Here is a 12722-nt window from a genome sequence, read left to right as displayed (position 1 = left end):
CCATAAAATGGCGTCGAGTTCATTGGGGCCCCCGTCAAGTCAAGGGAAATTGGTATGTGCACATGAGGTACAGCCCTCTGTGCGGTCGCCCCTCGCAAGTGAGGGGGTAATTCTGGTTTAGGGATCTGACACCGGTTACGACCTTGCCGTTGGCCCTTAACGTTAGGATGTACAATTTCAAGTTAAAATGTATTTGTAGGATGTTAGTTTCGGCTAGGAGAACCTTTGTATTAGAAATATGTTAAGGTTAGCCAAAAACATCGTAATGTGGAAATGAAATTGTACATAATATGAAACTGTTATTTTAATGTTTTGATTTTGTTTCATATTTTAATAAATACGGCCGGGAGGGTCACTCCCTCCCGCCTTCCAAAAGTTCAGAACTGTTTCCGGTTTCCCATCCTTGGGGATTGTGTTGAGAGGGGGTGGTGGGTATCTCAGCCATATGGAAAGGGGCGACCACTCGGTTCCCCCGAACGTATGGTGGAGTACCCCGATCCCCCCGGGAAGCCATCTTGGGCGGGAGGCGAGTCTCGGCTGGTATGCCCGAAGCGGCGTAGCCGGGGCGCGCTTTTTCCCGCCCTAGAGTGGGTTGTCCTAGACACTGAAGCCGCCAGCCACGCCCCCGGAGGCGGGCGGAGGCGGGTTTACGCCCGCCCGAAGAAGGATAAAAGGAGCAACAAGCCAAGGAAGCATCCTCTTGTTCCTGTGCTCTGAAGCTGCACCTCCCCGCTGCACATGAGCTCGATACGGAACGAAGAGCCAATTTTGACCCACCCACCAGCCCCTGGAGACAGTAAGTGGTTTTGAAATAAAGTTTTGATGTGGTAACTCTATTTCTTACAGGTTGTTGTGATTAAAGTGTGGTTTTAGTATGCAATAAAGTGAATGATTCCTTACAGTATGTTTTCGAATAAAGTATTTTGCACCAGTATTGATCAATGATGTTTCAATAGTCATACTTAAAGCGGTTATTGTTTTATTTTTAATTTAGTATTGCTAGTTCATGTCGTATTTATTTTGGTCGGGCGGTAAGGTCATGATCGGTGAGCAGTAATTGGAAGATCCCTATGGTGGGGGCGTCACCCATTACGGATGGGAGCGCCCGGGGGGAGGTGGCCATTGGCCCCTCAACGGGGAGGCGGTCCCTTCTAAGGATGGGACGCCGAAAGGAAAGGGAAGGCGGTCAAGGCCCCTCCCTGGATAGGAGGGGCTACGGGCCCCTCCTGGGAATTTCCCGGGGCCAGGACATCTGCGACGGCAGATGTGGTAAGTTGTGTGTGGTGGGGAGGGGGGTTTACGCTACCTTCTAGACACCTCACACGAGTCCTCGGACGACCATAAAATGGCGTCGAGTTCATTGGGGCCCCCGTCAAGTCAAGGGAAATTGGTATGTGCACATGAGGTACAGCCCTCTGTGCGGTCGCCCCTCGCAAGTGAGGGGGTAATTCTGGTTTAGGGATCTGACACCGGTTACGACCTTGCCGTTGGCCCTTAACGTTAGGATGTACAATTTCAAGTTAAAATGTATTTGTAGGATGTTAGTTTCGGCTAGGAGAACCTTTGTATTAGAAATATGTTAAGGTTAGCCAAAAACATCGTAATGTGGAAATGAAATTGTACATAATATGAAACTGTTATTTTAATGTTTTGATTTTGTTTCATATTTTAATAAATACGGCCGGGAGGGTCACTCCCTCCCGCCTTCCAAAAGTTCAGAACTGTTTCCGGTTTCCCATCCTTGGGGATTGTGTTGAGAGGGGGTGGCGGGTATCTCAGCCATATGGAAAGGGGCGACCACTCGGTCCCCCCGAACGTATGGTGGAGTACCCCGATCCCCCCGGGAAGCCATCTTGGGCGGGAGGCGAGTCTCGGCTGGTATGCCCGAAGCGGCGTAGCCTAGGCGCGCTTTTTCCCGCGCTAGAGTGGGTTGTCCTAGACACTGAAGCCGCCAGCCACGCCCCCGGAGGCGGGCGGAGGCTGGTTTACGCCCGCCCGAAGAAGGATAAAAGGAGCAACAAGCCAAGGAAGCATCCTCTTGTTCCTGTGCTCTGAAGCTGCACCTCCCCGCTGCACGTGAGCTCGAGACGGAACGAAGAGCCAATTTTGACCCACCCACCAGCCCCTGGAGACAGTAAGTGGTTTTGAAATAAAGTTTTGATGTGGTAACTCTATTTCTTACAGGTTGTTGTGATTAAAGTGTGGTTTTAGTATGCAATAAAGTGAATGATTCCTTACAGTATGTTTTCGGATAAAGTATTTTGCACCAGTATTGATCAATGATGTTTCAATAGTCATACTTAAAGCGGTTATTGTTTTATTTTTAATTTAGTATTGCTAGTTCATGTCGTATTTATTTTGGTCGGGCGGTAAGGTCATGATCGGTGAGCAGTAATTGGAAGATCCCTATGGTGGGGGCGTCACCCATTACGGATGGGAGCGCCCGGGGGGAGGTGGCCATTGGCCCCTCAACGGGGAGGCGGTCCCTTCTAAGGATGGGACGCCGAAAGGAAAGGGAAGGCGGTCAAGGCCCCTCCCTCGATAGGAGGGGCTACGGGCCCCTCCTGGGAATTTCCCGGGGCCAGGACATCTGCGACGGCAGATGTGGTAAGTTGTGTGGGGTGGGGAGGGGGGTTTACGCTACCTTCTAGACACCTCACACGAGTCCTCGGACGACCATAAAATGGCGTCGAGTTCATTGGGGCCCCCGTCAAGTCAAGGGAAATTGGTATGTGCACATGAGGTACAGCCCTCTGTGCGGTCGCCCCTCGCAAGTGAGGGGGTAATTCTGGTTTAGGGATCTGACACCGGTTACGACCTTGCCGTTGGCCCTTAACGTTAGGATGTACAATTTCAAGTTAAAATGTATTTGTAGGATGTTAGTTTCGGCTAGGAGAACCTTTGTATTAGAAATATGTTAAGGTTAGCCAAAAACATCGTAATGTGGAAATGAAATTGTACATAATATGAAACTGTTATTTTAATGTTTTGATTTTGTTTCATATTTTAATAAATACGGCCGGGAGGGTCACTCCCTCCCGCCTTCCAAAAGTTCAGAACTGTTTCCGGTTTCCCATCCTTGGGGATTGTGTTGAGAGGGGGTGGCGGGTATCTCAGCCATATGGAAAGGGGCGACCACTCGGTCCCCCCGAACGTATGGTGGAGTACCCCGATCCCCCCGGGAAGCCATCTTGGGCGGGAGGCGTGTCTCGGCTGGTATGCCCGAAGCGGCGTAGCCTAGGCGCGCTTTTTCCCGCGCTAGAGTGGGTTGTCCTAGACACTGAAGCCGCCAGCCACGCCCCCGGAGGCGGGCGGAGGCTGGTTTACGCCCGCCCGAAGAAGGATAAAAGGAGCAACAAGCCAAGGAAGCATCCTCTTGTTCCTGTGCTCTGAAGCTGCACCTCCCCGCTGCACGTGAGCTCGAGACGGAACGAAGAGCCAATTTTGACCCACCCACCAGCCCCTGGAGACAGTAAGTGGTTTTGAAATAAAGTTTTGATGTGGTAACTCTATTTCTTACAGGTTGTTGTGATTAAAGTGTGGTTTTAGTATGCAATAAAGTGAATGATTCCTTACAGTATGTTTTCGAATAAAGTATTTTGCACCAGTATTGATCAATGATGTTTCAATAGTCATACTTAAAGCGGTTATTGTTTTATTTTTAATTTAGTATTGCTAGTTCATGTCGTATTTATTTTGGTCGGGCGGTAAGGTCATGATCGGTGAGCAGTAATTGGAAGATCCCTATGGTGGGGGCGTCACCCATTACGGATGGGAGCGCCCGGGGGGAGGTGGCCATTGGCCCCTCAACGGGGAGGCGGTCCCTTCTAAGGATGGGACGCCGAAAGGAAAGGGAAGGCGGTCAAGGCCCCTCCCTCGATAGGAGGGGCTACGGGCCCCTCCTGGGAATTTCCCGGGGCCAGGACATCTGCGACGGCAGATGTGGTAAGTTGTGTGGGGTGGGGAGGGGGGTTTACGCTACCTTCTAGACACCTCACACGAGTCCTCGGACGACCATAAAATGGCGTCGAGTTCATTGGGGCCCCCGTCAAGTCAAGGGAAATTGGTATGTGCACATGAGGTACAGCCCTCTGTGCGGTCGCCCCTCGCAAGTGAGGGGGTAATTCTGGTTTAGGGATCTGACACCGGTTACGACCTTGCCGTTGGCCCTTAACGTTAGGATGTACAATTTCAAGTTAAAATGTATTTGTAGGATGTTAGTTTCGGCTAGGAGAACCTTTGTATTAGAAATATGTTAAGGTTAGCCAAAAACATCGTAATGTGGAAATGAAATTGTACATAATATGAAACTGTTATTTTAATGTTTTGATTTTGTTTCATATTTTAATAAATACGGCCGGGAGGGTCACTCCCTCCCGCCTTCCAAAAGTTCAGAACTGTTTCCGGTTTCCCATCCTTGGGGATTGTGTTGAGAGGGGGTGGCGGGTATCTCAGCCATAATACATGTACTCCGGTTTCACACTCTGTGAATCAGGCGTGAACTGCTCTTTTTTAATCTATCACAGCTGAACAATTCTTTCTGTGCAGGCTCAGTCAGTTTTGAAAATAAGGCACTAAACCTTGGCTTTCCTGCCAGAGTTCTGCTGTTTGTGGCTGGCTTCAAAAGTATCTACTGACAGAAACATTAGCAGAGCAGCCAGCACTGCATATGCACGGAAAGGCCAACCCTAAGCTGATGCATATTCAATATTGTGTTGGCTGCAGACCCTCGGTGCTCATCTGCTAGTCTCTAGACTGGGCAAATATGGTTTCTGATGCAATACAATCATAGCTTTTCAGCTCCACTGGCATTTCACAAAAAGGAGATTTCAGATGAAAAGTGTTTTGTTCCTCTTTCACAGAGCAGGATGAAATAAATATACATTCTCATAAGGATGTATCAAGCAGTTTTTTTCCTGAACACTTTTTTAAAAACATTTTTCATTGTCGGCCAATTCCTGTTCACTGTCAATTCTTTAGAACCCATTTTGAGAGGGGAAGATAAGTCTTAGGGTGGGTGAACTATTCGGAATAGCTCCCCAGCTCTAGAGACAGCTTTGAGCCACTGCTGAGAGTCCTGTCAAGCATTGTCAAGTGGTGCTGCGCATTAGAATGGAGCAATTGAAAAGCGGAGGGTTTTAAAGCACCAACAGATCAGCGGAAAGATATAAACCGGAAGAGGAAGCGGTGTGGCGCAGCGGCAGGGTGCCTGACTCGGGACCACGGGGTTCACTGTTGGATCCCCGGCGGCAGGTTAGCCCCGAACCATGTGAATCTGGGCAATAGCTCGCTAAATATGCTCGACAGCCCCCAGCGCCCGGACACCTCTCCGGAGGAAGCTGTGCACTTTACAAATGCTGGTATTTCATTATTATTTCATAAACAGTCAAGAAAGGTTGGGAGAATGTTTCAAAGACTCCTAAATATTGCAGTGAAAGGCAGAATTTACTGGCCTTTAACAGAGCCCAGGTTATCTGACCCACAATGGTAAAGTGGTTTTCTGGAAGAATATTTGCTCGGTGATTAGTAGCTTTGTTTGAGCAGTGAAATCAACTTGGAACTGGGTAATAGTTAGCCACACAACACAGTTTTGAAATGAAGGATCTAAAATGAACGCAGCAAGTCAAGAAATAGAATAAGAATGAAATAAGGCAAATTTCCAGGACCAGGCTGGGAGAGAAAATAGGCCTGACAACCAAAGTAAACGTGTCCCACATTAGTGAAGCCAATAGCTAAAATAGGGGCCCTCAGTTGCAAATCGTAGCAGTTTTGAATTAGTAAAGACGCGCTGTAAAGTTGTTATGCAAGCTATGGGAGACTACATAAATGTGTGCTTGCTGCAGAGACTTGTGTGGCAATATCAGAGAAATCAACAGTAAAAACCGGTCTACCAGACCATAAAACAGGCCCACATATAGTACAAAAAACACACAGCACACACACGGACCATTCAGACCAGCCCACCAGGCACTGCCTGATTGCTCCAAAGGTCAGTCTGACTCGGCAATCTCTCAAAGCATTTGAAACATTGGATGTAAATATAGGAAGCTGCCAAGAAAATAATAATAACTGTCCAGTAGAAAAACACTGAATAATCAGTTCTCTCTTTTTCCTTTTTGTGGAATATGAACTATTTAAAAAAGTTATGTTGAGTCCTTTATGCAACTGATCAGAACCTGGACTCCTCTTCCGACTGACCATCTCTTCCATAAAATGAACTACTACCAACCAGATAGCATCTTCCTAGGGTGGCATGAGCAGACATATGGTAGAATCCCTGATACTACACTCACCAAAGATGAAATGCTAAACTTGTAACAGAAGATGCATCCTCATGTGGAGTATTTTTGCCCTGCAAAAAAATAGAGCCTCCTCAAGAAAGCCTTGCAGTTGTATGAGACACAGGTCACTATTCATGAGGCACAATTAAAGATTGACTCCCTCACGCCCCTAGAGGAAACTGCCAGGTAATATGTGTCTTATTCAGTATTTTTCTGGGGCGAGGGTCAATAGTATTGCACCTCAAACCTACAGTGACATGAATGAATGGTAAGCTGTTGTGGGATCTGGACTCACTAGGAAACAAAATTAATGAATTAATAGTGATGTGAAGGACTAACCAAGTTGGCACACACATGGGTTTCCAACATGTCTTTTATTATCACGCAGGTGAGGTCAGAGGGTCATATAATGGGGGAAGGATAGCCGGGTTGTCGTTTCATAGTAGTGCAAGGACATGAAACTGTGGGGCCCAAACTACATTACATACACATGACCATCGCTCAATTTGAGCCAGTGGTTTCCAGTGGGGGCCACCAGTACCTATTTTGGGGACTGCCCCTTATTTTTCCTCATTAGACATTTCCTGTGAGAAAGAGAGGGGAGAAGACACAAAACATAAAAAAAGAGGAGCAAAAGACAGATCACCCGTCACCAAGGGAGACACAAGGAACCTGAAAGAGTGAGATAATGGAACAGGGAGTGGCTGGTGGCGAATTAAAGAGGCATGAGGCTGATTCAGGACTATGGCACCTTTGGTATTCGGTGCACTGACATTGTAAGGCACTGGCCATGGTAGTCTGAGCAGGTCTTTGGGCACCAGCACTTCCTGGGCGTAGTTCGCAAAGTAGTGCTACTCGTAGTTACGTGAAGTGCACTTAGCACTACGCAAGCTACGCATAGCACTGCACGAACTGCGTAGTGCGCTGTTCGCGATGATTGCACAGTGCTTGTCCGCACTGTGCAATCATTGAAAACGGCATCTTGCACAGTGCAAGCTATCTTTTACTGCTGCTCGAGTAGATTTTACTCGAGCGCCAGCTTTCTCAACGCAGACTGGTAGTTTCTCATTGCGAGTGGTCGCGAGCATACGCGACCACTCGTAATGAGAAACCTGACCTCCCTGCATTGAGGATCTCGTTGGGAGCTTTATTTTCCATGCTTGCAATCAGCAACTTGATGTTGCTGATCGCGAACAAGGAAAAAGTCTGGCCAGGATGTAATTTTGCTTGCTCGCGGTCGCCAACTTGACGTTGAGGACCACAAGCAAGCAAAAATGACCGCTGCACTACGTTACGGTACGCGTGTTTGCACTGTGCTACATGCAATTCGGGTAGTGTGAAGAGGTGCACACTTCGCAAACTACGCAAGCGTAGCGTAGTGCTGTGCCCAGGGTATTTTACAAATAAAGCACTGCACATGACTGGTGCACTTCATGCGAGAAGCAAAAGTAATGTGATATTGTGAGTGTAGAAATAACACAGGAGTTGGAGAACTGGGTCTTTTGGGCCTGCCGGCGCAGGGCACGTCTTAAATCCCCGAGTTCACCTGCCTTGTCGAACAGAGACACGAGACACTCTGTTGGGCGTAGAAAAACAGGTTTATTAGCTGCAGCTAAGCACAGTGGTCCCAGAAGTACATACAGCGTGAAGATTCTGAGGAGACTGACACTTTAGTCCGTGGCGCACAATCTTTTATAGCACACATATTTAAGACATTTACTTCCAATACATACAAAGCAAGCCAATAGGAAAAGTTGGAAAACAAGCTATCAGGTATCCCAAATACGCCCCTCTCTCAGACCCCGTCTGTTACCCCTCCCAACAAATTAATCAGTGTAGTACCGAAAATCCAATTTGCAGGTGGCAGGACGTTTTTGTGTGCCTCAAAGGATAGTTGTGTAACAAGAGAATACAAGGAGAGAATAGCGAAGGCCAGTCGGATAAGATAATGTAAGGAAAGAATAGGAGAAGCCAAATAGTCAGTCGAGACAGGGATCAATCAACCCAGACATGGATTAGCGAACTCGGCCAGACCCTGACATCGGTTTCGTAAACAAGGGCACGGGGTTACTCTTTAACCAAAAAGACACATAGCAGCTGGGAAAAGCAAAAACACTCCGTTCGCCGGGCTGCCTGAGTGAGGGCAACACAAAATGGCAACGAGACACAACATGGCGGCTAAATACGGGACAAAGTCAGAAACTGAAGAACCTCAGACCCTCCTTTTGCCATTACTCAGGTAAAACACAAAGGACTCAAGTTAATCTGAGTCGATGTCAATGGTCATGAGGTCATCTAGTTGTTGCTGCAACATCATTTTAATATTCTCTGTTTTCTGTGACACAGGCCTTGGGACACACATAGTGGCACAAAGACCGCAGAGGGCAGGGCCACACTGTATACAGAGACAACAAGAGAAAATGATGGCCAAAACCATTCCAAGGAAAGTTAGTATCTTCCATCCCCAAGTGGACAGTAGTCCCCAAAACCATCCCATCACAGACCAATCTCCTGTGTGCTGATGTATAGCTTCGGAAATTATATGCAACTTAGAGATGGCTTGGTATACTGTGGGGGCATTACCAGGAATGTAAATGCAGCAACTAGGCCAGATCAATTTACAGACTCCTCCACTATCTGCAAGGACAATGTCTAGAACCATCCGGTTCTGCAAAGTCATAAGGCGATCCGCCTGAACTTCAGCTGTCAAATTACTCAAGGCTCCAGAAGTTACATTTATGGTAGCCTCAACAATGCGAACTAGCTGTCTGATGTCTCTGCTGTTGGCCATTGGGCCCCAGAAAGGAAGCAACCCTTTGATAAAGTCTCCTCCGTCTTGTCCTGCTGTGTCCTTAGAATCAATAACCCCTCTGCCATATCTTTTCCTATGATGACCTGAAGGAGCAGTATACGTTGGAGGAAGAAGAAAAGCCACATAGCAAGTGCCTGAAAAACAGGTAGGAAGCCACATATAGGCTCTATCATGACAGACAAAATATGTGCCTTGTGATGGCACTAACGGTGAAGAAATCTGAGGTGAATAGATATACGCGTGGGAACAGACACTCTTCTCCTGTTGATTTTTAACATTTTGGCCATTGATCTGTAGACAGAAATTACCTCGATGAGGTACAGTTCAAATTGGTGGGGATCTCCTTCGTCTAGCCTTATCTGTAAGGCTGGTGACATAACGAGTCACGTTCCAGCCATCATATGCTTGTTTCTCATCCGCTGGAATCTTACTAATCTCAGCAATTCCAGCCGTGGCCACTATTCCCTTTATCAAAGAACTGTGACTAAAATCTGCTCCACCACCATATGGACATCCAGGAGGATATCGAAGTTGATTCTGATATACATTAGAGAACATGGCCAAATAGGCCCAAGCGGAGCCTTCGTAGGAAAATGGAAGGACTAAATATGTCATCCCTCTCTCTGTGTTATGGGGCAGAAGCCCACAGACCCAACTGTCAGTAGTATTGACTACCAGTTGATGCTGATGCAATAACTGAATAAATGAATTATTGAAGTATTCTGGTCTCCTAATTTGCTCATGTTCTGGGAGTGTATGAAACTGATGTGGGGCGGCAGTGGTAGGAAAAGACAAAGAAACAGAAGTTGGAACAGGTGCTTGCTGCATAGTGTGAACAACCCAACTTACACAAGCCAATAAAATACATGAACATATTAAAATACATAAGGTTATGCCACATGGACTAACCAATAATCTTTTACATTTACTTTTCATTTGTTCGTTCTTATCACTGATTTCCACTTTAGCATCCATACTCTAAAGCGTTGCTCACGGCAATCTTCCTAGATCATTTAGCTGTGATTATTAGCCATCCTTTGACACTGCAAGTCCTGCAGACCTACTGTCACTACTCAGGTCACAGCTTAAGACTCCTACCGTGACCCTGCAACTTGATGGATAGTGGAAAAAAAAGAAATGTCTCTCAAAAAATGTAATTAGAAAAAGGAAAAAGAAAGTTCAATTGTCTTTCGTTGATCTGGATCTTAAATTGTACCAAGTCTTATTAGGGATCGTTTGTTCTTGAAACAAAGTCTCTGGATTTACTGTGTTCAATTGCAGATGTGATGGTACAGCTTCTTGCAACACGTCGTCGTCTTCTTTCTCAGAGTTCGTTCGGTCCAGGCGTGCACTACTGAAAGGTACAAATCCAGGGACCTTTTCGCCTTCACTGTCACTTATACCCTTACAAACCCACTGATCAAAAGGCAAAGGCAAAGGTACCCTCTTACAGTGCACCCATGGACCCAGTTCTTCTTCCCGACGACTTTTACTGCTGTACGTGTTGCTAACAAAACTTGCCGAGGCGGGCCCCAACGAGGTTCCAAATTCTTTTTCCGCTGGAAATTCTTCAGGCAAACCCAGTCACCGGGTTGGATGGAGTGACCTGGATCCGCAGAGGCCTCTGGGAAAGCTTTTTGAACCTGTTGGTGAAGAACACGCAATTTAGTGGTGAGGTCATGCAAGTAGTCAATCAACATTGGGGATGGGATGTCAGAATACTTTTTAGGTCGAGGGACTCCCCAGACATTGGCTGGGCGCCCAAAAACGACCTCATATGGGCTGAGTCCTAAACGAGAATGTACAGTAGTTCTTGTGGATAAAAGTGCCAAAGGTAGTGCGTCAGGCCACGCACGACTCGTGCTGGCCTGAATCTTTGCCAATTTAAGCTTGAGAGTCCCATTATAGAACTCTACCAAACCTGCTGACTGAGGGTGGTTTGCTGCATGGAATTTTTGCCTAATACCAAGACCCGCACACACTTACTGCATAATTTGGCCAACAAATTCACTTCCATTGTACTCCAGACAATTTGCGGCAAACCAAACCTTGGGAAAAATTCCTTTAAAAGGACTTTGGCAGTAGACAAAGCAATATTGTCCTTTAGGGTGTAGGCCTCTATCAATCTGGAAAAGGCACAGACCACCACCAGAACATACTTTAGATTGTTACAACGCTCCATATGAATGTAACTGATTTGTAATACCTCAAAAGGGTACGTAGGGGGAGCAAAATTACCTGTTGGAGTTGGGGTTCCCTTTCCTGGATTATGCATTAAGCAAACAATACAATGTTTCACCACATTCTCCGCACATTTAGGAATTCCTTCATTCTGCCATAATGGAGCCAAAAGTTTACATATCCCTTTTGCACTAATGTGGGCTGGACCATGCGCCATAGTAACTACAGGTAGTACGTAGGCGTCTGGTAACAGCCAACGCTGATGTTCTGACAATTCCGTCCAACACCCTGTTGCGTCCAACATTCCCGTACTTTCTTTCCACTTACTCAGTTCCTCTCAGTAGCCTCTTCTTGAATCGTTCTTACACTTTCTATTGTGTCCTCACACATTCCTCCCTCTCTGACCCATCTTGCAGGGCCTGCAACAGACAGGCGACTCGTAGCATCTCTCACTGTTTCTTTCGCTACCTCGTCTGCAAAAGCATTCCCGCGACCCACATCATCAGTTATTCTTTTATGTGCACTACACTTCACTATTGATATTTGGGTAGGCAAAGCAAGTGATTCGAGAAGGTCAGTCACCAACTGACCATGCTTTATCTTAGTCCAATGGGAAGTAAAGAATCCTCTTTCCTTTTACAAACGACCAAAGCTATGAGCCACGCCAAAGGCATATTGGCTATCAGTGTAAACATTCACTCTCTTTCCCTTAGCCAACAAACACGCTCTCGTCAGGGCAATTAGTTCAGCTGCTTGGGCTGAATTCTGTGGAATGCGTGCTGTCTCCACTACCGTATACAAGGTGGTAACAGCTTAAGCTGCAGTCGTCTCGCCATTTGGAAGCTTGAAACAAGACCCATCCACCCATAGGATCCTATCCGGGTCCACAAGTGGTGTGTCTTTTAAGTCTATTCTGCCTTTCATTTCCTCCTCTGTCCGGAGAAAACAATCATGCTGTTCTTGAGTGTTTTTCTCTTCCGGAATGGGAAGCAATGTTGCTTGATTCAAAGTATTACACTGCTTGATGTGTATATGGCTAGCCAAGAGCGTCAGCTCATATCCAGACAAGCGAGCACTTGTAAAGTGTTGTGTTTTTGTTCTGTTCAAAAAAGTATCCACTGCACGTGGTACCATAACAATACGATTGTTATCTAGTACCAATCCAGCAGATTGGCAAATGGAGATCGCTGCTGCTGCTGTAGCTCTTAGACAACTAGGCAATGCCTTTGCTCCTGGATCCAACGTAGCCGAAAAATAGGCACATGGCCGTTGTTTGTCTCCAAATTGTTGTGTTAAAACTGACAACGCGCAACCTTCCCTTTCGTGAACGTAAAGTGTGAAAGGCTTACTGTAATCTGGAGTACCTAATACAGGGGCAGAACGCAAGGCAGTACGTAAGTCAGAAAAACTCTTCTGACATTCATCAGTCCAAGGAAGAGGTTGGGGTG

Source organism: Lissotriton vulgaris, chromosome 6 (assembly GCF_964263255.1).
Source record: "Lissotriton vulgaris chromosome 6, aLisVul1.2, whole genome shotgun sequence".
NCBI classification, from domain to species: domain Eukaryota; kingdom Metazoa; phylum Chordata; class Amphibia; order Caudata; family Salamandridae; genus Lissotriton; species Lissotriton vulgaris.
Note: the sequence above shows the minus strand (reverse complement) of the source record.